At 41.0% G+C, this 20,636-nt stretch overlaps 1 long non-coding RNA gene across 1 annotated transcript in view; it reads left to right on the top strand.

Annotated features, from left to right (window-relative positions):
- Window positions 1–15,907, top strand: part of LOC110297099 (uncharacterized) — a 39,629-nt gene extending 23,722 nt beyond the window's left edge. Inside the window, exons 3-4 of the long non-coding RNA XR_002378248.2 lie at window positions 9,502–9,604; window positions 15,615–15,907. This is a non-coding gene — a long non-coding RNA (uncharacterized LOC110297099). The remainder of the gene's footprint in view (window positions 1–9,501; window positions 9,605–15,614) is intronic.
- The last annotated feature ends 4,729 nt before the right edge of the window (window positions 15,908–20,636 follow it).

Genomic DNA, 20,636 nt, shown 5'->3' with positions numbered 1-20,636 from the left:
TGGACTCAATTCCCCAATAAAAAGACATAGACTAATAGACTGGCTACAGAAACAGGACCCAATATTTTGCTGCTTACAGGAAACCCATCTCAGGGAAAAAGACAGGCACTACCTCAGAGTGAAAGGCTGGAAAACAATTTCCCAAGCAAATGGTCCGAAGAAACAAGCTGGAGTAGCCATTCTAATATCAAATAAAATTGACTTCCAACCCAAAGTTATCAAAAAAGGCAAGGAGGGGCACTTCATACTCATCAAAGGTAAAATCTACCAAGATGAACTCTCAATTCTGAATATCTATGCTCCAAATACAAGGTCAGCCACATTCGTTAGAGAAACTTTAGTAAAGCTCAAAGCACACATTGCACCTCACACAATAATAGGAGACTTCAACACCTCACTCTCACCAATGGACAGATCCTGGAAACAGAAACTAAACAGACACACATGGACACTATAAGAAGTTATAAAACAAGCTGGGCGTGGTGGCGCACGCCTTTAATCCCAGCACTCGGGAGGCAGAGGCAGGCAGGTTTCTGAATTCGAGGCCAGCCTGGTCTACAAAGTGAGTTCCAGGACAGCCAGGGCTACACAGAGAAACCCTATCTCGAAAAAAAAAAAAAAAAAAAAAAAAAGAAGTTATAAAACAAATGGATATAATAGATAGATACCTACAGAACATTTTATCCTAAAACAAAACGATATACGTTCTTCTCAATGCCACGTGGTACCTCCTCCAAAATTGACCATATAATTGTTCACAAAACAGGCCTCCACAGATACAAAAATATTGAAATTATCCCATGCATCCTATCTGATCACCACGGACTAAGGCTGATCTTCAATAACAACATAAATAATAGAAAGCCAACATTCACATGGAAACTGAACAACACTCTACTCAATGATTCCTTGGTCAAGGATGAAATAAAGAAAGAAATTAAAGACTTTTTAGAGTTTAATGAAAATGAAGCCACAACATACCCAAACTTATGGGACACGATGAAGGCAGTCCTAAGAGGAAAACTCATAGCCCTGAGTGCCTCCAAAAAGAAACTAGAGAGAGCATACACTAGCAGCCTGACAGCACACCTAGAAGCTCTAGAACTAAAGGAAGCAAATTCACCCAAGAGGAGTAGATGTCAGGAAATAATCAAACTCAGGGGTGAAATCAACCAAGTGGAAACAAAAAGAACTATTCAAAGAATCAACCAAACCAAGAGCTGGTTCTTTGAAAAAATCAACAAGATAGATAAACCCTTAGCTAGACTCACTAGAGGGCACAGGGACAACATCCTAATTAACAAAATCAGTAAGGAAAAGGGAGACATAAGCCAGGCGTGGTGGCGCACGCCTTTAGTCCCAGCACTCGGGAGGCAGAGGCAGGCGGATTTCTGAGTTCGAGGCCAGCCTGGTCTACAAAGTGAGTGCCAGGACAGCCAGGGCTACACAGAGAAACCCTGTCTCGAAAAAACCAAAAAAAAAAAAAAAAAAAAAAAAAAAAAAAAAAAAAAAGGGAGACATAGCCACAGATCCTGAAGAAATCCAAAACACCATCAGATCCTTCTACAAAAGGCTATACTCAACAAAACTGGAAAACCTGGACGAAATGGACAACTTCCTAGACAGATACTAGGTACCAAAGTTAAATCAGGATCATTTTAACGATCTAAACAGTCCCATTTCCCCTAAAGAAATAGAAGCAGTCATCAATAGTCTCCCAAGCAATAAAAAGGAAAAAAAAAAAAAAAAAAAAGCCAAGGACCAGATGGGTTTAGTGCAGAGTTCTGTCAGACCTTCAAAGAAGACCTAATTCCAACTCTTCTCAAACTATTCCACAAAATCGAAACAGAAGGTACTCTACCCAATTCATTCTATGAAGCCACAATTACTCTGATACCTAAAACCACACAAAGATCCAACAAAGAAAGAGAACTTCAGACCAATTTCCCTTACGAATATTGATGCAAAAATACTCAATAAAATCCTCTCAAGCCGAATCCAAGAACACATCAATATGATCATCCATCATGACCAAGTAGGCTTCATCCCAGGGATGCAGGGATAGTTTAATATACAGGAATCCATCAAAGTATATAAACAGTATATAATCCAGTATATAAACAGACTCAAAGACAAAAAGCACATGATCATTTGGTTAGATGCTGAGAAAGCATTTGACAAAATCCAACACCCATTCATTATAAAAGTCTTGGAAAGATCAGGAATTCAAGGCCCATACCTAAACATAATAAAAGCAATCTACAGCAAACCAGTAGCCAACATCAAACTAAATGGAGAGAAACTCGAAGCAATCCCACTAAAATCAGGGAGTAGACAAGGCTGCCCACTTTCTCCCTACCTATTCAATATAGTACTTGAATTCCTAGCCAGAGCAATTCGACAAAAAAAAAAAAAAAAAAAAAAAAAAAGGAGATCAAGGGGATGCAAATTGGAAAGGAAGAAGTCAAAGCATCAATTTTTGCAGATAATATGATAGTATAAATAAGTAACCCCAAAAATTCCACCAGAGAACTTCTAAACCTGATAAACAGCTTCAGTGCAGTAACTGGATATAAAATTAACTCAAACAGATCAATGGCCTTTCTCTACACAAAGGATAAACAGGCTGAGAAAGAAATCAGGGAAACAACACCCTTCAAAAAAGTCACAGATAATATAAAATACCTTGGTGTGACTCTAACTATGGAAGTTAAAGATCTGTATGATAAGAACTTCAAGTCTCTGAAGAAAGAAATAGAAGAAGATCTCAGAAGATGGAAAGATCTCCCATGCTCATGGGTTGGCATTATTAATATAGTAAAAATGGCTATCCTGCTGAAAGCAATCTACAGATTCAATGCAATCCCCATCAAAATTCCAACTCAATTTTTCACTGAGATAGAAAGGGCAATTTGCAAATTCATCTGGAATAATAAAAAACCTAAGATAGGAAAAATGCTTCTCAACAATAAAAGAACCTCTGGTGGAATCACCATGCCTGACATTAAGTTGTACTACAGAGCAAATGTGATAAAAACAAAACAAAACAAAACAAAACAAAACAAAACCTGCATGGTTCTGGTACAGTGATAGACAGGTAGATCAATGGAATAGAATTGAAGACCCATAAATGAATCCACACACCTATGGTCACTTGATCTTTGACAAGGGAGCTAAAACCATCCAGTAGAAAAAAGGATAGCATTTTCAACAAATGGTGTGGGCACAACTGGCGGTTATCATGTAGAAGAATGCAAATTGATCCATTCTTATCTCCTTGTACAAAGCTCAAGTCTAAGTGGATCAAAGACCTCCACATAAAACCAGAGACACTGAAATTAATAGAGGAGAAAGTGGGGAAAAGCCTCGAAGATATGGGCACAGGGGAAAAATTCCTGAATAGAACAGCAATGGCTTGTGCTGTAAGATCAAGAATTGACAAGTTGGACCTCATAAAATTGCAAAGCTTCTGTAAGGCAAAAGACACTGTCAATAAGACACAGAGGCCACCAACAGATTGAGAAAAGATTTTTCCCAATCCTAAATCTGATAGGGGACTAATATCCAATATATGCAAAGAGCTCAAGAAGCTGGACTCCAGAAATTCAAATAACCCCATTAGAAAATGGGGTACAGAGCTAAACAAAGAATTCTCAACTGAGGAATACTGAATGGCTGAGAAGCACTTGAAAAAATGTTCAGCATCCTTAATCATCAGGGAAATGCAAATCAAAACAACCTTGAGATTCAACCTCATAACAGTCAGAATGGCTAACATCAAAAATTCAGGTGACAGCAGATGCTGGCAAGGATGTGGAGAAAGAGGAACATTCCTCCATTGCTGGTGGGATTGCAAGCTTGTACAACCACTCTGGAAGTCAGTCTGAAGGTTCCTCAGAAAATTGGACATAATACTACTGGAAGATCCAGCAATACTTCTCCTGGGCATATACCCAGAAGAAGTTCCAACTGGTAATAAGAACACATGTTCCACTATGTTCATAGCAGCCTTATTTATACTAGCCAGAAGCTGTATAGAAACCAGATGTCCCTCAACAGAAGAATAGATACAGAAAATGTGATACACTTACACAATGGCGTACTACTCACCTGTTAAAAACAATGAATTTATGAAATTCTTGGACAAATGGATGTATCTGGAGGATATCATCCTTAGTGAAGTAACCCAATCACAAAAGAAGTCGTTAGATATGCTCTCATTGATAAATGAATATTAGCCCAGAAACATAGAACACCCAAGATACAATTTACAAAACACAAGAAAATCAAGAAGACCAATGGGTGGATACTTGGTTCCTCCTTAAAATAGGGAACAAAATACCCATGAAAGGAGTTACAGAGACAAAGTTTGTAGCTAAGATGAAAGGATGGACTACCAGAGACTACCCAACCCGGGGATCCATCCCACAATCAGCCACCAAACCCAGACACTATTGCATATGCCAGCAAGATTTTGATGACGGGATCCTTCTGTCTAGTATGAGGCTATGCCAGTGCCTGGCAGATACAGAAGTGGATGCCCACAGTCGTCTATAACTTGGAACACAGGGCCCTCAATGGAGAAGCTAGAGAAAGCACCCAAGGAGCTGAAGGGGTCTGCAACCCTATAGGTGGAGCAAGAATATGAACTAATCAGAACCCCCTCCCCCCCAGCTGGTGTCTCTAGCTGCATATGTAGGAGAAGATGGTCTAGTTGGCCATCACTGGGAAGAGAGGCCCCTTGGTCTTGCAAACTTAATACGCCTCAGTACAGGGGAATGCCAGGGCCAAGAAGCGGGAGTGGTTGGGTAGGGGAGCAGGACGGGGAAAGGGTATAGCGAACTTTCGGGATAGCATTTGCAATTTGAAATGTATATAAAGAAAATATCTCATTAAAAAAAAAAAGAACCACATGGTTGAGGGCTTGGTTGGGGGTATGGGGAACTTTTGCGAAAGCATTTGAAATGTAAATGAAGAAAATACCTAATAAAAAAATTTTAAAGGAAAAAAGGAACACTATGATCCAGTTTGTTAGAAAGATACAAAACAAAACAAAATAATACAAAACAAAACAAATCCACATGGTTGGGCCCTCTTCTTGGTGCCAATTTTCCATATCATCTCAATGCTGTGATAAAATGCTTTCATAGAACCATTAAGGAAGTTAGGTTTTGCTTTGGCTTATAATTCTAAGAAACAGTAGCAGCTGTGATGGAGTCATGGTGCCTGGTCGTAGTCACACTGTATCCACAGTCAGGAAGCACAGAACAATGAATATCAGCTCTCTATCCTCATCATTTTATTCAGTTGGGCAGTTAGGCTGAGTCTTTCCATTACAGCTAAGCAATCGAAATAACCCCGTGCATTCACACCCAGGAGCTTGTCTTCTAGGTGATTTCAGAGGTGGTCAAGTGAATAGTCATAAGATCTAATCTAAATAAGAAGGTCTGTGACCCCAAGTTCTATTACACATCTTCTCCATGATCCTAAAGGATTTTTAAAGACAACCAGTGATTTTTCTGTAGTCTTCCATTTCCATGAAATACTAATAATGTTTCCCAAAAGAGAATTGTGGTCAACCAAATTTGGAATCACTAAGCTAAACAAAGTTTTTAAAAAGGAGAGAGAGAGAATTTTTCTTAAAACACAGGAAGTCTCAGGACAAGTCCTTGCTCATATACCCTGTCGATCTGTAAATAGCAAAATGTCTTGGCCACAAAAATCTCTTTTCCTATGGGCATCTTGCGAAAGTAAAACTATGGGAAATTCTGCTGCTTGAAACTCCACTAAACAAACAAACAAACAAACAAACAAACCAATCTTCCTTTACTGCAATTGTTCTCACCCTGTGGGTTGTGACCCCTTTGACATAATTCTATGTCCAGAAATATTTATGACTCATAACAGTAGCTAAATTACAGTTATGGAATAACAATGAAAGTAATTTTCTGGTTGGGGTGGGGGTTACCAGAACAGGAGGAAGTGTACTAAAGACTTGCGGATCAGGAAGGCTGAGAGCCACTGCTTTCCTGAGCTGTGATTGGCTCTTTTGGTCTTTCATGTTACACTGTCAGAGTTTCAAAGGGAGCTGTCATGGTCAGGAGGGAAAAGGGTCCAGTCTTCCAAGCAAGCTGTTCAAGCAGCCTTGCTTAGAAATACTTTGTGTCCCAGTGTGCCAACTCAATGCCAAGAGACAGTTATTAGAGGAGATTGAGTTCAGGGCTTTCTCTGCCAGCTTTAACATGAAAGGATGGGGGAAGGCAATCTACAGATATCAGCAATAATTGTATGTCTGTTTTGTGTCTCAAGGGCAAATTAAGAGAATTTACTTCTAATTCAAGTGAGAACAACCAAAGTTCTAAATGCAAAAAAAAAAAAAAAATCCAATGAAAGGACTTATTCTCAGGGACACACACTAGCAGCTGCAGATAAAATCCAAAATGTTCACCAGGTAAAACAGTGGCTATATGGAAGGACCATATATAAAATAAATGTATCCTTTTGTCCTACTTTTGGTTAGTAACTTTTTGGTGGGTCAGTTCCCTCTAGTAATCTGGTATGAGTTTGTGCTTAGTGTTTTTAGGTGTGGGAGCGATAACCTGCTCTCATCTCAGAGTGCTCTTTTTGGACTTCTGTGCCTCTGGGTTACTGAGACTCAGGAGGAAGAATTTGCTCATGAAGTAAATGAAGGCAGGATGGATTGAATAACAGAGCCAGTAATCTAAGGCAGGATGGTCTCCATATCCTGCCTTAGTAACAGTTTAAACAGCATGTAAGTAGCAAGTCAAAGATTGTTTTTGTTATAATAGCATTGCTGTTAATTTCCTATATCTTGTATGAAGTGTCATCTCTTGTGACCAGATGGTAATACACATTAATGACCAAGAAAATTGAACATTCTGTGCTAGCAAGGTGCTTGGTTCTTCTACTAAGTTTTCTATGAAAATATTCTTTACAATATGATTTCTAGTGTCTCTTTAAATGGCAGGTGATACTTTTTCAGAAATAACTACTGATTCTTAAAATAAATGAGATAGCAAGTGGGAGGTCACTCTGGAATACACTGAACCATCAGATGTATTGCATGATGGATGGTCAGGATGGATGGACGGCAGACACTGGCTCCAGAGCCAGAGTCAGCTCAGGGGGATGGAATTTGTGATCAACAGAAGCTTCAGTCTTCAGGGCGGAACAGCAGCAAGATGACAAGAGGGTCATAACCCTTGAGTCAAGTTTTACCAAATTTGGGTCTAGAAATTAATTTGTTCATGGACTTCAGTGCATTTTGCCCCATATTCGAATATTTAGTATATTGCCCCTGGTCAGTGTATTCCATATCTCTTCTTATTTCCTTTTGCTTTATTGGTCTTCTGTTGGTTTTCAATAGCAGATAAAATGGAGGCAGTGAGGCTATCTGCAGAGGCAGGATGACTCTGCAGGTCCAAATACAATCTTAGTCGGTCATGAAGAAATGCATGTGTACATGCTGAATTATGCTTTTCATAATAGAGTAGTATTCATTCTTTTGTTATAGTATTCTTCCTGCACTTTTACATATGCTGGGAATTGCCTGTTCCCGTCTGATGTCCACTCATATAAGAGTGCATATTTATTTTTATTAGAGATAAGAATCTGTCTTCTGTGTTATGGATATTTTGGACACTACTTCAGCAATGTTCAGGATTTTAAGCATACTCTCTTTCTGTTGAAAAAAAATTGAAGAAAATCACAGAAAAATAATCATCAACATAGAGAGAACAGGTTCACACTGGTATCAACGCCTATGCTGCATAAACAATCAGATCTAGTAGGTTATTTGAATTATCGTGGTGATCAAATAATTTGAACGCTTTAAAATAATAATGGATATGATACACAATACTAATAAAGTTGCAGAAATAATCTAAGCCATCTCAGAAAAACTTTCTTCTTCCTGTTTCCCAGAGAGGGAAAAAGTTTAGTTTTTCTTCCTTAGCTACAAATTGTTTGAGACGGAAAATGAAAAAAGCTAATTGTATGAATTAAACTTAAGACACACATACTCAAACAGAGGATCACTCAATCATGCATGGAAACGAGCCTGTGAACAAAATAAAAATGCCCCCCTTTTGCTTTTTGTTTCTGCTCTTTCTGCAGTTTTGACAGCACTGTTAGTGTTGACGTGTGAGCACAGTCACAAACCAGGTTGGGTTCTTTGGCTGCTACAACAGCTTGGTTTGGGATATTCCTTAATTCCTGTAACAATGGTGATAGAATAGCCTTTGTGCCCAGTGTGGACCTACACGCTGTTCTAGTGTTACTTGTGCTGATAGGACAATGCCATGGTAGCAGGTTCTAGACTAAGTCCATTTTATATAGGACAAAATCGACATCATGGGCTTAGACAATCATTTACTAATGTTATGGTTTGAATATGAAATATTTCCAAGTAGCTCCTGTTTTTAATACATTGTCCAATTAGAAGCACTATTTTGGGAGGTTAGAGAAACTATATAGGTGAAAGGCCCTGGTTGCCAGGAGTAGATTAGTAGATGTAGACCAGCTCATTAGTTGATGAGTTCAGCTCAGTCGTTGCTAGCCTCACCCTCTGCTCCCTGGTCTGCCACAGTGTGAAAATGTATCCTACATCACAGGCTCCCTCTGCCATGATTTTCAAGCATAGGAATCAGGCAACCATGTACTGGGCACTCTTTGGTACTATAAGCAAAACTAATATTTCCTTTCTTAAATTGTTTCTGTCAAATATTTTGGTCCCAGCAATAGTGAAGTAGCTAATGTATCCAAACTAATATGGTGGCCATGGTTCCTATGTAGGCCTCCCTGGTTCCAGAACCCTGGGCCCAACACACTGCCCCTCCAGGCACAGACTGAGATAAAAGAAGATGTCACACAATCAGCATTTTAGACATAGAAATTAGTCTCTTTGGAGGAAAAAAATAAGAGGAGAGGAAGTCTGACTTTCCTAAAATTTATATATTTAACAAGTTATACTTGCAAGTATCAAGATCCAGAGAGGTGAGATTTTTAACAAGGGAAATCTGTTAAACTTGACATTTGATCCCAGAATTGGAGGAGAGGTGAGAGAGGGGTGTCTCTTATAATGAGGACTGCAGTGGGAAGAGACACGGATTCAGAGAACAGGGAGAGTCTGCCCTGGGAAGGACGCTTGAAAAGCATCCTGGGTATTCAGAGTCCATGTCTCCCCAAGAGGAACTGCCTAAATATCCCAAGTTCCTTATGGCTCTCTCCTATAGTCTGTGGAATCAAAAGTTCTCATCTCTGTTTACATTTAGGTGTTGTTCCCACTGTTAACATGCTAGTTAGCACTGGAGCCAGGCAAAAACCCAAGCCACCCTGCTCCTAAGCACTGCATATCAACTCCTCCATCCCCCTGCCTTCTCTTTTGAAATGAGAAAGAATGAAGGAGTCCTGGAAAACAACAGGGATACGGTTATCTCTAGGAGAGAAATTATACGTAATGGTGTTTGTTTCTCTAAATAGATGGATGTTGGGCTGTTTGCCCAAAATGAAAGAATATGAACACGTGGAAGGTTTGAGAAAAGTTGTAAGCATTCCCAAACAGCTAGAAGCAGATGAGAGGAAGGTAAGTTACATCCTTTGCTGAGAAACTGTGGGCGTGCAGATAAGGAAGAAAGCCCTACTTCATAACAGAACTCCTATGCTCAGAGTCTGAGACTTATGGCAATGATGTCAACTAGGCAAGGAGCCCTGACACCAGAATTTAGTAGGGACAGACAATTCATGGAGACAGGAGACATAGGTCCCTAGTCTTTCAAACTGACAGCAATCTACAGAGCTCAGCTAGGCCAAGTTTCCAGGTCAAGGAGGGAGAGCTGGACTTTAGGATCTTGGTTTTTTGTTTTTGTTTTTATTATATATTTTCTTTATATACATTTCAAATTTCAAATGCTATCCTGAAAGTTCCCTATATCCTTCCCCCGCCCTGCTCCCCTACCCACCCACTCCCTCTTCTTGGCCCTGGTGTTCCCCCGTACTGAGGCATATTAAGTTTGCAAGACCAAGGGGCCTCTCTTCCCAGTGATGGCCAACTAGACCATCTTCTGCTACATATGCAGCTAGAGACACCAGCTCGGGGGGTATTGATTAGTTCATATTGTTGTTCCACCTATAGGGTTGCAGAACCCTTCAGCTCCTTGGGTGCTTTCTCTAGCTCCTCCATTGGGGGCCCTGTGTTCCAACTTATAGATGACTGTGGGCATCCACTTCTGTATTTGCCAGGCACTGGTTTAGCCTCATACGAGACAGCTATACCAGGGCCCCTTCATCAAAATCTTGCTGGCATATGCAATAGTGTCTGGGTTTGGTGGCTGATTATGGGATGGATCCCTGGGTGGGGTAGTCTCTGGATAATCCATCCTTTCGTCTTACCTCCAAACTTTGTCTCTGTAACTCCTTTCATGGGTATTTTGTTCCCTATTCTAAGGAGGAACCAAGTATCCACCCATTGGTCTTCTTGATTTTCTTGTGTTTTGCAAATTGTATCTTGGGTGTTCTATGTTTCTGGGCTAATATTCACTTATCAATGAGAGCATATCTAACGACTTCTTTTGTGATTGAGTTACTTCACTAAGGATGATATCCTCCAGATACATCCATTTGTCCAAGAATTTCATAAATTTGCCATCTGCTAATCTCTGGAGTTAGTTGTTATAGTTGTCTCTGGTTGGAGCTTGTTCCTCCTGTGATTCTGTTAGCCTCTATCAGCAGACCTGGGAGTCCAGCTCTCTCCTGAGTCTCAGTGGTCAGAGTACTCTTTGCATGCAAGCTCTCCTCTTGCAGGGAAGGTACACAGATATCTGGCGTTCAGTCCTGCCTCCTGGCTGAAGATGAAGGCCCGAAACAGGGCCTGTCCCAGAAGATGTGTTGCCTCTGCAGTTTGCATGCTCACCTGCACAGACTGGTTTCCGAGGGGCAAGGGACACAAGATGGTTCTCTCACCTGCTCTGGTGGTCAGAGCCCTCCAGGGCAGACAACTCTCCTCTGGCGGGGAAGGTGCTGGGATGTCTGGAGCCTGAAATGGGGTCTGTCCCAGAAGCTGTGTTGCTTCTGCCTGTCCCAGAATCTTTGTCACTTCTGCCTTTCCCAGAAGCTGTGTTGCTTCTGTAGTTTGCACTCTCACCTGTGCAAACTACAGAAGCATTCTGAGGAATCTGGGACCCAAGATGGCTCCCCCACCTGTGCAGGCAGAGCCCTCCTGGGCAGACACCTCTCCCCTGGTGGGGAAGGTGCCCAGATGTCTGAGGCCCTAAACAGGGTCTGTCCCAGAAGCTGTGTCACTTCTGCCTGTCTCAGAAGCTGTGTTGCATCTGTAGTCCGTTCACTTAGCCTTTGTAGTCTGTGAGCTGACCTGCACAGACTCAGGATCTGGGGGTTTTAAGCTCTTGATTAGAAAGCATTGTCTTTCTTCTGGTATAATCAGGAACAGAGAGAGATGAGAACACATTCCCAAGGACCAACCTCCATGAAAGCTTTTTGTGTCAGTTGAGGCCTCATGACTTGGGCATCACTAGCACATATATTCACCAGACCATGGGCATTGATAAAGAACTACCTCTGGCCTGGGAAGACAAAAAGGCTGCTCTTCAGACTTGCTGGTTAGCATGGAATGCCTGATAGCTCAACCAGCTTCCATAGGATGCTGTAGGCAGCAGCCCATTCATTCACATGGAGGCTACTCACCAGGAGCTCCGTATTGTACAAGTTAACCCTCCCTACTTAAGATTCTCCTTTAGTGGGAGGCCAACTCAGGGTGCTTGATGTGAGAAAGTTTGAAAGTTTCATCCCAGAATCTGGCCGAGGTAGATGGAAGAGGATATCCACAGTACTGTACACAGGGTGCATGAAGAAGAATCTAGTACCCCCACACTCCCATCTTCACTGAACTGTGGTGATCCAACAACTGCACCTATTTATTTATTTACTCATTTTAAAAATTTTTATTTCCACTCATTAGCAGCTGGTATTATTAGTTATTTTATTTCTTTTTAAACGTATACAAAATGTACTCAAGTATTTTTAATAGTCCAATCTGCAAAAGTTTTATTTTATTTTTAATATATTATTTGTGTGTGCCCACGTGTGTGTTTGTAAATGTGTGTATGTGTGTGTGCACATGCATGTGCCCATGTGTATGTGTGTGCTTACAGAGGCCAGAGAAGGCATGAGCTCCCTTGGTGCTGGAGTTCCAGATTGTTCTAAGTCACAAGATACGGGTGTTGGGAACAGAACAGGATCTCTGGAAGAACAGCAAGCCCTCTTAACTGCTGGGCCATTTCTCCAGCACCGCAACCTAAAATGTTCTGACGCATGCTCACTCCTGTTAACCTAGCACCATCAGAAAGGCTATGAGTGAATACATCCCTCTTTGCCCTTTGTAGCAGGTGGCAGGTGTCCTTTGTAGTCACCCCATCCTGTAGCATCTGTAGTCAGGGGTCCTGTTTTGTTCCTCACATGTGCCTTTCCCCCTAGGACTACATGGGTGTGGCTTTGAATCACTTACTCAACTTCCTTCTTGTCTAGTGCACCAGGAATAGAAAGGTCCCTCTCAAACTAGAGTGATTTAGAGATCAGAAAGTGTGAAACAAAGAACTGGAAATGCAACTATTGCTGGAATAGTTGAAAAGCAAAGTTTGAACTGCCAACAAAGCAAGAAACTCTTCATCTCCATGACAGCAACGTTAAATCAGATTCCAGAGAACTCATGCAGTAAGGAGAACTGCCATTTATGGAAGCACTGGCTCTGTTCACTTCTCTGCATCTCCATCTTTGGGCCGGTCCACCTTCAGAGACAAGCCCTGGCTCTAGAAAACAGGGATGTGAAGACTTCTTCCACCTCAATTCTAAGCTCTATGTTGAATCCATCATGCTGTGGATGTCAATGGTGCCTGATTACTCCTTATGCCAGTTCACAGCCTTCAACTGAATAAACCCACTAATTTCCAGGCTACTATGGCCTGAATGTCCATCTTTCCCTCAGTGCCTGGTGGGGCCCCCTTGCTTCATCATCTTTGCCTTAGCACAGGTCTTTCTCGCTGGCCTGAGTGCCCAGAACACACCATCTTTGCCTCTCCCACCCACCTGTTCTGACTACACAAATCCTGACAGTTCATTTCCTCATGCATCTTCTTTTGCCCTTAAACATTTTGTGCTTAAAAAGTTTTCATGAAGTCGGGCATGGTGGTGCACGCCTTTAATCCCAGCACTCGGGAGGCAGAGGCAGGCGGATCTCTGAGTTCGAGGCCAGCCTGGGCTACAGAGTGAGTTCCAGAACAGCCAGGGCTACACAGAGAAACCCTGTCTTGTAAAACAAAAGCAACAACAACAACAACAAAATTCATGATAAATTATGTTTGTTTCTTTAGTTGTCAGTGTTAGTTTAGGACCCAGTAACTTAAAAGCAGGACTCTCCCATTAAAACTCAGGATCGATGTTTGGAAGATGGTCCTTGAATAAGAATGGTATGTTGACATCTTGACAATAATTCAAAATGAAGCCATGAATATAACCTGTGAATTCTGTCTGTGGGAGAGGACTGAGGAGAAAGCCATGGATTTTGGCACATTCCATTCCATGTGCTATGACTGTATACACTAAGGAACTACTGTCTCCAATGTCTTTACCATAAACTAAAAAATCTGTCATTTGTTCCATAGAGACTAGAAATTTAAGTAATAGTAAGAAGATCTAGGTTGGATACATTGAAGAACTTTGGAGCAGTGAGATTTTTAAACCACGCAATGGACAAAAGAGAGTGTTTCCATGTCACCAACGACATGGAAATTCTTTCTTAGATCATTTTAGACATGCTATTGGGAGACTAGAGGCAATCTCAGAGATATGAAGACGTTTCAAAACTAGGACCAATTTGTACTTTCAAGATACACACACACACACACACACATATATGGAATTGTGGAGTTGCTATTATATATACATATATATGGAATGTATACAGTAGAATTGATATCTATATCTAGATCATCTATATATCTATCTACATCTACATATATATCACATCAATATATGTATATTGATATATATCACAATTCCAATTCACAATTCCACTGTGGAAAGAGATGCAGGATGAAGACTAAGGTACAGGGATGAGGGTCAGAAAACTGACTCTCAGCCAACACTCCATCTGTTTTTTGTTTTGTTGTTTTGTTTTTTGTTTGTTTGTTTGTTTGTTTGTTTGTTTTTTGAGACAGGGTTTCTCTGTGTAGCCCTGGCTGTCCTGGAACTCACTCTGTAGACCAGGCTGACCTCGAACTCGGAGATCCGCCTGCCTCCCGAGTGCTGGGATTAAAGGCGTGTGCCACCACTGCCTGGTAACCTCCATTGTCTTTATGTGGTGTTCATGTTCCTCTCTCACATTTTGTTCACTAGAGTAGAGATTAAATGAAGGCATGAATGACCACACCATCACACCAAGGTTTTCAGAGCAGAGTGGCTGCTCCCAGTTTCACAGCTTGGGGCTGAAATCAACAGAGGGGATTGCAAATTCTTTAGTGGGTTTTCTCAGCTGGGTGGAAATGTCTCCAAGCTAAGGATTGAATCCAGAGAAAAGAGTGGCAGTATCTAGGTATTTCACAGAGGTGAGGAGTTGAGCCATAGACAAAGGAGTTTCCTGCTACAAATTCTTCAGTGGCACGGAGTGTGTCTCCCTAATTGGGGTGATGACAAATATGACGCCATTGGCCAGCCATTTGCCCAGGGTGGCTGCCTCCATTAGGAATGGCAATATGCCCTTTTTGTGTACTCTGAAAGATGCCCAGTGGGGAGGCCTGGGGAGCTACTAAGGCTTTTGTAGAGAGGGCAGGTCTGGGCAGGCTCTGGGCCAGCAGGACTGAGCAGCCACCTGCTGACAAGGCCTTTCTTCCTCATGAACAGATCCAGGGGACTCCATTAGAGAAAGTGCTGCTTCAAGCATGCCATGGCTACCTTTAATGATTTCCAAGGAAGGAAATGAGTCTCCCAAATCAATTATGACACTCAATTAGGTTACTTAGGCTGATGTATCCCAAGTGAAATCAGAGGATGGGATGTGTTATTTAAGGGCCTGCAACTCTCCCAGCTCAGGGCCCAGGGATTTCCCTGTCTGTGTTCTTGTGTTACCTTTGCAACGGAGTGGTTAGTAGCTAGCCTTGGGCACAGAGTGAATGCCCAGGAAAAACTGAGTATACATTTCAGTGCCTCTCTTCCCTTCACATCATCATTATCTAAGCATATACTTGGGGTATTGGGAATGCTTGGTATATACATTTTATATGATGAACACATTTTAAATGTTTTTACTGACACAAATTTGAAATCACACAGGAGTGGGGTTTGGCTTGTTTTGTTTTTCCCAGAGCTAAGGACCAAACTCAGGGCCTTGAGTTTGCTAAGCAATTGCTCTACCACTGAGCAGGCTGCATGGTGTAAAACTGTATTCCTAGCACTTGGGAAGTAAAGGCAGGGCAGACACACAGCCTGGGCTAAATAAATAAGTGAGTTCCAAGTAGGCTAGGATTACACAGTGAGGCCCTGTGTCAACTCTGTCCCCTAGATAATCAAATATTTTGTTTTTCTAGGTGATCCTTTTAAGAACAAAGAAGGAAATAAGGATGCAAAATTACATCCACATACAGGAACCATACAATTGCCAGAAGACAGTATCTATCACTTGCCTCAGTATTTGAAGTGGGCTAATGGGTGACATGTCTGTACAAAGGTGTCAGGGAAGAGACCACCAACCGGCCCATGACAAGGATGTCATCATTGAATGCACCACAGGAAGATTTCCTGTGGTTCTGCCATGTGCCCTCCCTCCCGCCTCCGTCCTCCACCCCTACTCCAATGCCTTTGACGCTAACTCAATGTCCAGGCCCACTGTAGACCTTACCTCTGAAGGAGTCAAAATCAGTGGTCCTGACTCAGATCAATGAAAGAAAGCAACTTAAAGGCTTGACAGGGGATTAAACCCCAAGTCTGATCAAAATTCCTCAAGTTGTGACTTCTAATTTAAAAGGGTTCTTTTTGTATTTTTAATTTACACAGAGACACCATCCAATTGATCAGAAACCCTGTAGCTGTATTCAGCTGCATTACTGAGGCTGTCTCTAAATACTATATTAACACAGTAACTTTCCTGAAAGTCTGGGCAGATGTCCATACTTGCCAGGTTGTATTGAGCAAGCCCCGGCAGAAGACAAGAGTGTTGAGAAAGACAACTTCGGAGCTGAAGGCCTCAAATTTTCCAGAACTGAGGAAACATGAACTTGCAGGCACAAAAAGTATGTACTAAGAAGAATTTTATAAAATAAACCCATTCCTGAATATATTTTAGGGGAAACAGTAGAATTTAAAATTCTACAGTACAATCAAAGGGAAGATTGTTAAAGCAACAGGAAAGAAAATGATCCACAAATTATAGGTAGAAACTTGCCACAGCACAGAGGGAAGCCAAAAAAAGAGAAAAAAAAGCACTGAAATAATATTTTCAAGGTTCTGACACAAAGTAACTGCATCTCACACTCTCGGCATAATTGCACTCCAAGAACAAAGGTTTATGAGGCTTTTTGGCAAACAAATTTGAGATAATCACTAAGAGATCTTTACTGAAGAAACCTCCAAAGGGTAATTTTAGGAAGGGAAAAATATTTGTTTAAAAACATGAAACTAAGCCTACACATGGTTGTTTGCAAAATAATAATAATATTAATAATAATTTTAAAAGCTTTTGTGTATGTGCATGTGTGTGTGTGTGTGTGTGTATGTGTGTATGTGTACTACTGGTATGTAGGTGCCAGAAGAGGTTATAAGATCCCCCTGGGACTGGAGTTCCACGCTGTTTTGAGCCATCCTCTGTGGATGTTGGGGACAATACACTGTTTTCCTGGAAAAGCATTCCTAACCATGGAGCCCCAAAATAACAATTTTTAATTTGATGCCAAAAAAAAAAATCACATTTATGAGGACAGAGAAGGCTATCAGAATTAAAAGTATATCAAGGATCTGAATAGTCTCCCAGATAGATAAAAGAGTGATTGCTCATCTTGCTAAATATACTTGCAAATTTGAAAAGTGGCCATTGAGACAGAAGTAAGTAAGTAAGTTTCAAGTCAAGAGAGAAAAGATGAAATTGAAAAGTTAACAAAAGGGGCTGGAGAGATGGCTCAGAAGAGCAATGTGTATAGGCTGTAGAGGTGCAGAGGCTGCAGCTACATTCATATGGCACACACACACACACACAGAGAGAGAGAGAGAGAGAGAAGGAGAGGGAGAGGGAGAGAGAGAGAGAGAGAAAACCATTTAAAAAAGAAATTATTAGCTGGGCAGTGGTGGCACACGCCTTTAATCCCAGCACTTGGGAGGCAGAGGCAGGCAGATTTCTGAGTTCCAGGACAGCTTGGTCTACAAAGTGAGTTCTAGGACAGCCAGGGCTACACAGAGAAACCCTGTTTCGAAAACGAACAAACAAACAAACAAAATACCAAAAAAAACCCCCAAACAAACAAAAAGAAATTATTATGTGTAAGAGTGTGCCACTGCTGAAGAAGACCTGAGCTTGCTTCTTGGAGCCCTGTGAAATGGTTCACAGTCACGATACCCTCTTTTGGATTCCATAGGCATACACATACATATGCACATAGTAAAAAATAGCTAAAATAAATGTTCAAAAAACTCAAAAGAAAATCTCACCATTCCACAAAGATAAGCAGAGAGAGAGAGAGTGAGACAGAGAGACAGAGAGACCAAGAGAGAATAGAAGATAAAATGAAGTAAAAGAGACAAAGGAAGATTTTTTTAAAATGAAGCCAAATTATATTTCAAAACCACAATAAGTGTAATTGTAATAAATTTGCCATGAAAGCATAAGAGTATCGAAGTTAGATAGCTCAGGTGGCAAAGTGCCTGCCACACAACCATGAAGAGCTTGGTCTGATCCCTAGGACTCTCACTAAAAGCAAGGCATCACAGCATGCACGTGGAACGCCACCACTGCAGAGGTAGGACAGGAGGAGCCCTAGCGTTTGATGGCCTCAGTCGAGCTGCATCAATGAGTTCCATGCGAGAGGACATGTTTCCAAAACCAAGTGGAAAGGATTGAGCAGCACATCTGGCACTAACTTTTGGCTATAAGTGGCACACACAAGCACAGAGGCATACATGCTCAAAATAAAAGGATCAGAAAGTGTACCCAAAACATACACAAGAACCTGAGGAGTTGAACATGAGAGAACAGGGGGAAACTATTCATGGAAAACTAATAAAATTAGAATTGAAAAGCTATAATAATAGCAGAGAAGATGGACTTTGAATCACAGAAGATTCCCAGTCTCAACTGAAAAAAGTCTCTACTCCCCATGAAGATCTAATAGCTTTAGAATTACTTCAAATCATATAGATCAAAAGTTGATAGACCACAGAGAGAAATGGACCCATCATTTCTTACAGTGGAATATTTCAACACACCTCATAGTCCCTAATGTGCCAAGGATACTCTAAAAGAAAAATTAGCTGAAAGATAGAGCCATTTTATTGTTCAACAACTTCATCACTTTTGAATGAAAAAACTGGTAAGTACTATGGAGAACATAAGGACTTGATTTAATTCTAGTAAAATACAAAGCAATGCCACACTCTATTTTAGAAAAGCACACTGTTATTGTATACAAAATTTCCAACATTCATTTAAAAACTTGTAAATTGTTTAGTGATATTTTTACATTACCATCTCAGTTTCACCCACTGACTTAGTAAAATCCACACATTTTAAATATGGTAACATATAAGTCTTGACCAAACAATTCATAAGTTTGATATAATAAACATATATAGAAGATTATATCCAAGATTATATCCAATAATATAGGCATATTATTGAAATCATGGAATATTTATGAAAAGTGACCAAATGGAACAATGCCAAAGAAATTTCAAGCAAATGGAATTTTTGAATCATACTGCCATATAATTAGGTTTAAAACCAATATGCAACAATAAATTGCATAAATAAATATAAAAGTGAAAATTCAAGAACCCTACTTTATTTGAATATAATAACAAATGAGAGAAAGCAGGAAATAAGTAATATAAGGAAAATTTAACATGGTTCTTGTGACTTATCAGGCATATTTTCATACCTCTTATATGTATCCATCCACTTACTGTTTTACAGTGAAGTGTGTTGAAATATTCCCTATTCCACTGTGAAAGAGGATGGGTCCAAGGCAATGAAACAAACAAAGGATGGGTCTATTTCTCTCTATGATCTATCAACTTTTTCATCTATATGATTTGAAGCCTTTGAAAATGGAGACCACAACTGTACTCATCTATAGATGAAGAAATAGGCATCAAGAACGTACAGGAGTTTGCAGTTAGTATCTAGGAAGTATTATGTCAGCCCCTGATCTAAACCATTCATAAGTTTGATATAATAAGCATATATAGAAGTCTATATCCAATATATTCTGGAATGGTACCACTCATATTTAGGATGGGTCCTACCCACATCAATTAGCCTAGTCTAAATAGTTTTTCACAAACATGCCCTGATTTCCATGGTGATTCTAAATCCCATCAAGTTGTCAACAGGGTCCCCAGCCCTTCTGCCATCGTTCCTTCCTACACAGTCCAACTAGTGCTTTTTAAAATTTCCTATAGTGGTTTGTTTGTTTGTTTGGTTTGGTTTGGCGTTTATTTGTTTGTTGAGGCAGTTTTCTCTGTGTAGTCCTGACTGTCCTGGAACTTGCTCTGTAGACCACCCTGGCCTAGAACTCAAAAATCTGCCTGCCTCTGTCACTCTAGTGCTGGGATTAAGGGTGTGTGTTGCCACAGCTGGCCCCATATGAGTTCATTTACTGGAGAAAGAGGAACCTACAAGTGGCCACACCCCCAAAGAAAAGTGAATTTCCCTTCCACAGCAGCCATCAAGCCATCAACTGCCAATAGCTCTTCAGTTAGGGTTGAGACATCAGAAAACTCCCAACCCTGTGCTGGAACTTTTAACTGGTGTGATATTGTGCAGATAACCCCATCTACCAGCTTGTACATACTCTTCATCCCATTTGCTGGAATGTTGCCTGAGACTGCCTCTCTCCCTCTCCCTCTCCCTCTCCCTCTCCCTCTCCCTCTCCCTCTCCCTCTCCCTCTCCCTCTCCCTCTCCCTCTCCCTCTCCCTCTCCCTCTCCCTCTCCCTCTCCCTCTCCCTCTCCCTCTCCCTCTCCCTCTCCCTCTCCCTCTCCCTCTCCCTCTCTCTTTTTCTCGGTGTGTGTGTTTGTGTGTGCGTGTGTGTGTACTTGCTTGCTTGCATGCCTGCCTGTCTGTCTGTCTGTCTGCCTGCCTGCCTGTCTATCAGCATCACATCTATACTTAAATACTTATAGTGGTTTATTCTCAGCACTTTAACAGTAATGAGTCTCTGCATTAACCACTATCCTGTACAATAAGAAACTCCATTAACCAAACTTGGGAGCAACATATGGCTAAAACATAAGTATTTAGTTGGCCATATGATGACATAACTGTTTGGAAAGCAACATCAATAGGCAAGATGAAAGATTTTCTACTCACTTGTGAAAATCTAAGCACAGATTAGGTGTTAGGAA

This window comes from Mus caroli, unplaced genomic scaffold (genome assembly GCF_978045245.1).
Source record: "Mus caroli unplaced genomic scaffold, Mus_caroli_1 scaffold_7, whole genome shotgun sequence".
Taxonomy (NCBI): domain Eukaryota; kingdom Metazoa; phylum Chordata; class Mammalia; order Rodentia; family Muridae; genus Mus; species Mus caroli.
Note: the sequence above shows the minus strand (reverse complement) of the source record. Positions and strands in the feature narration are given on the sequence as shown.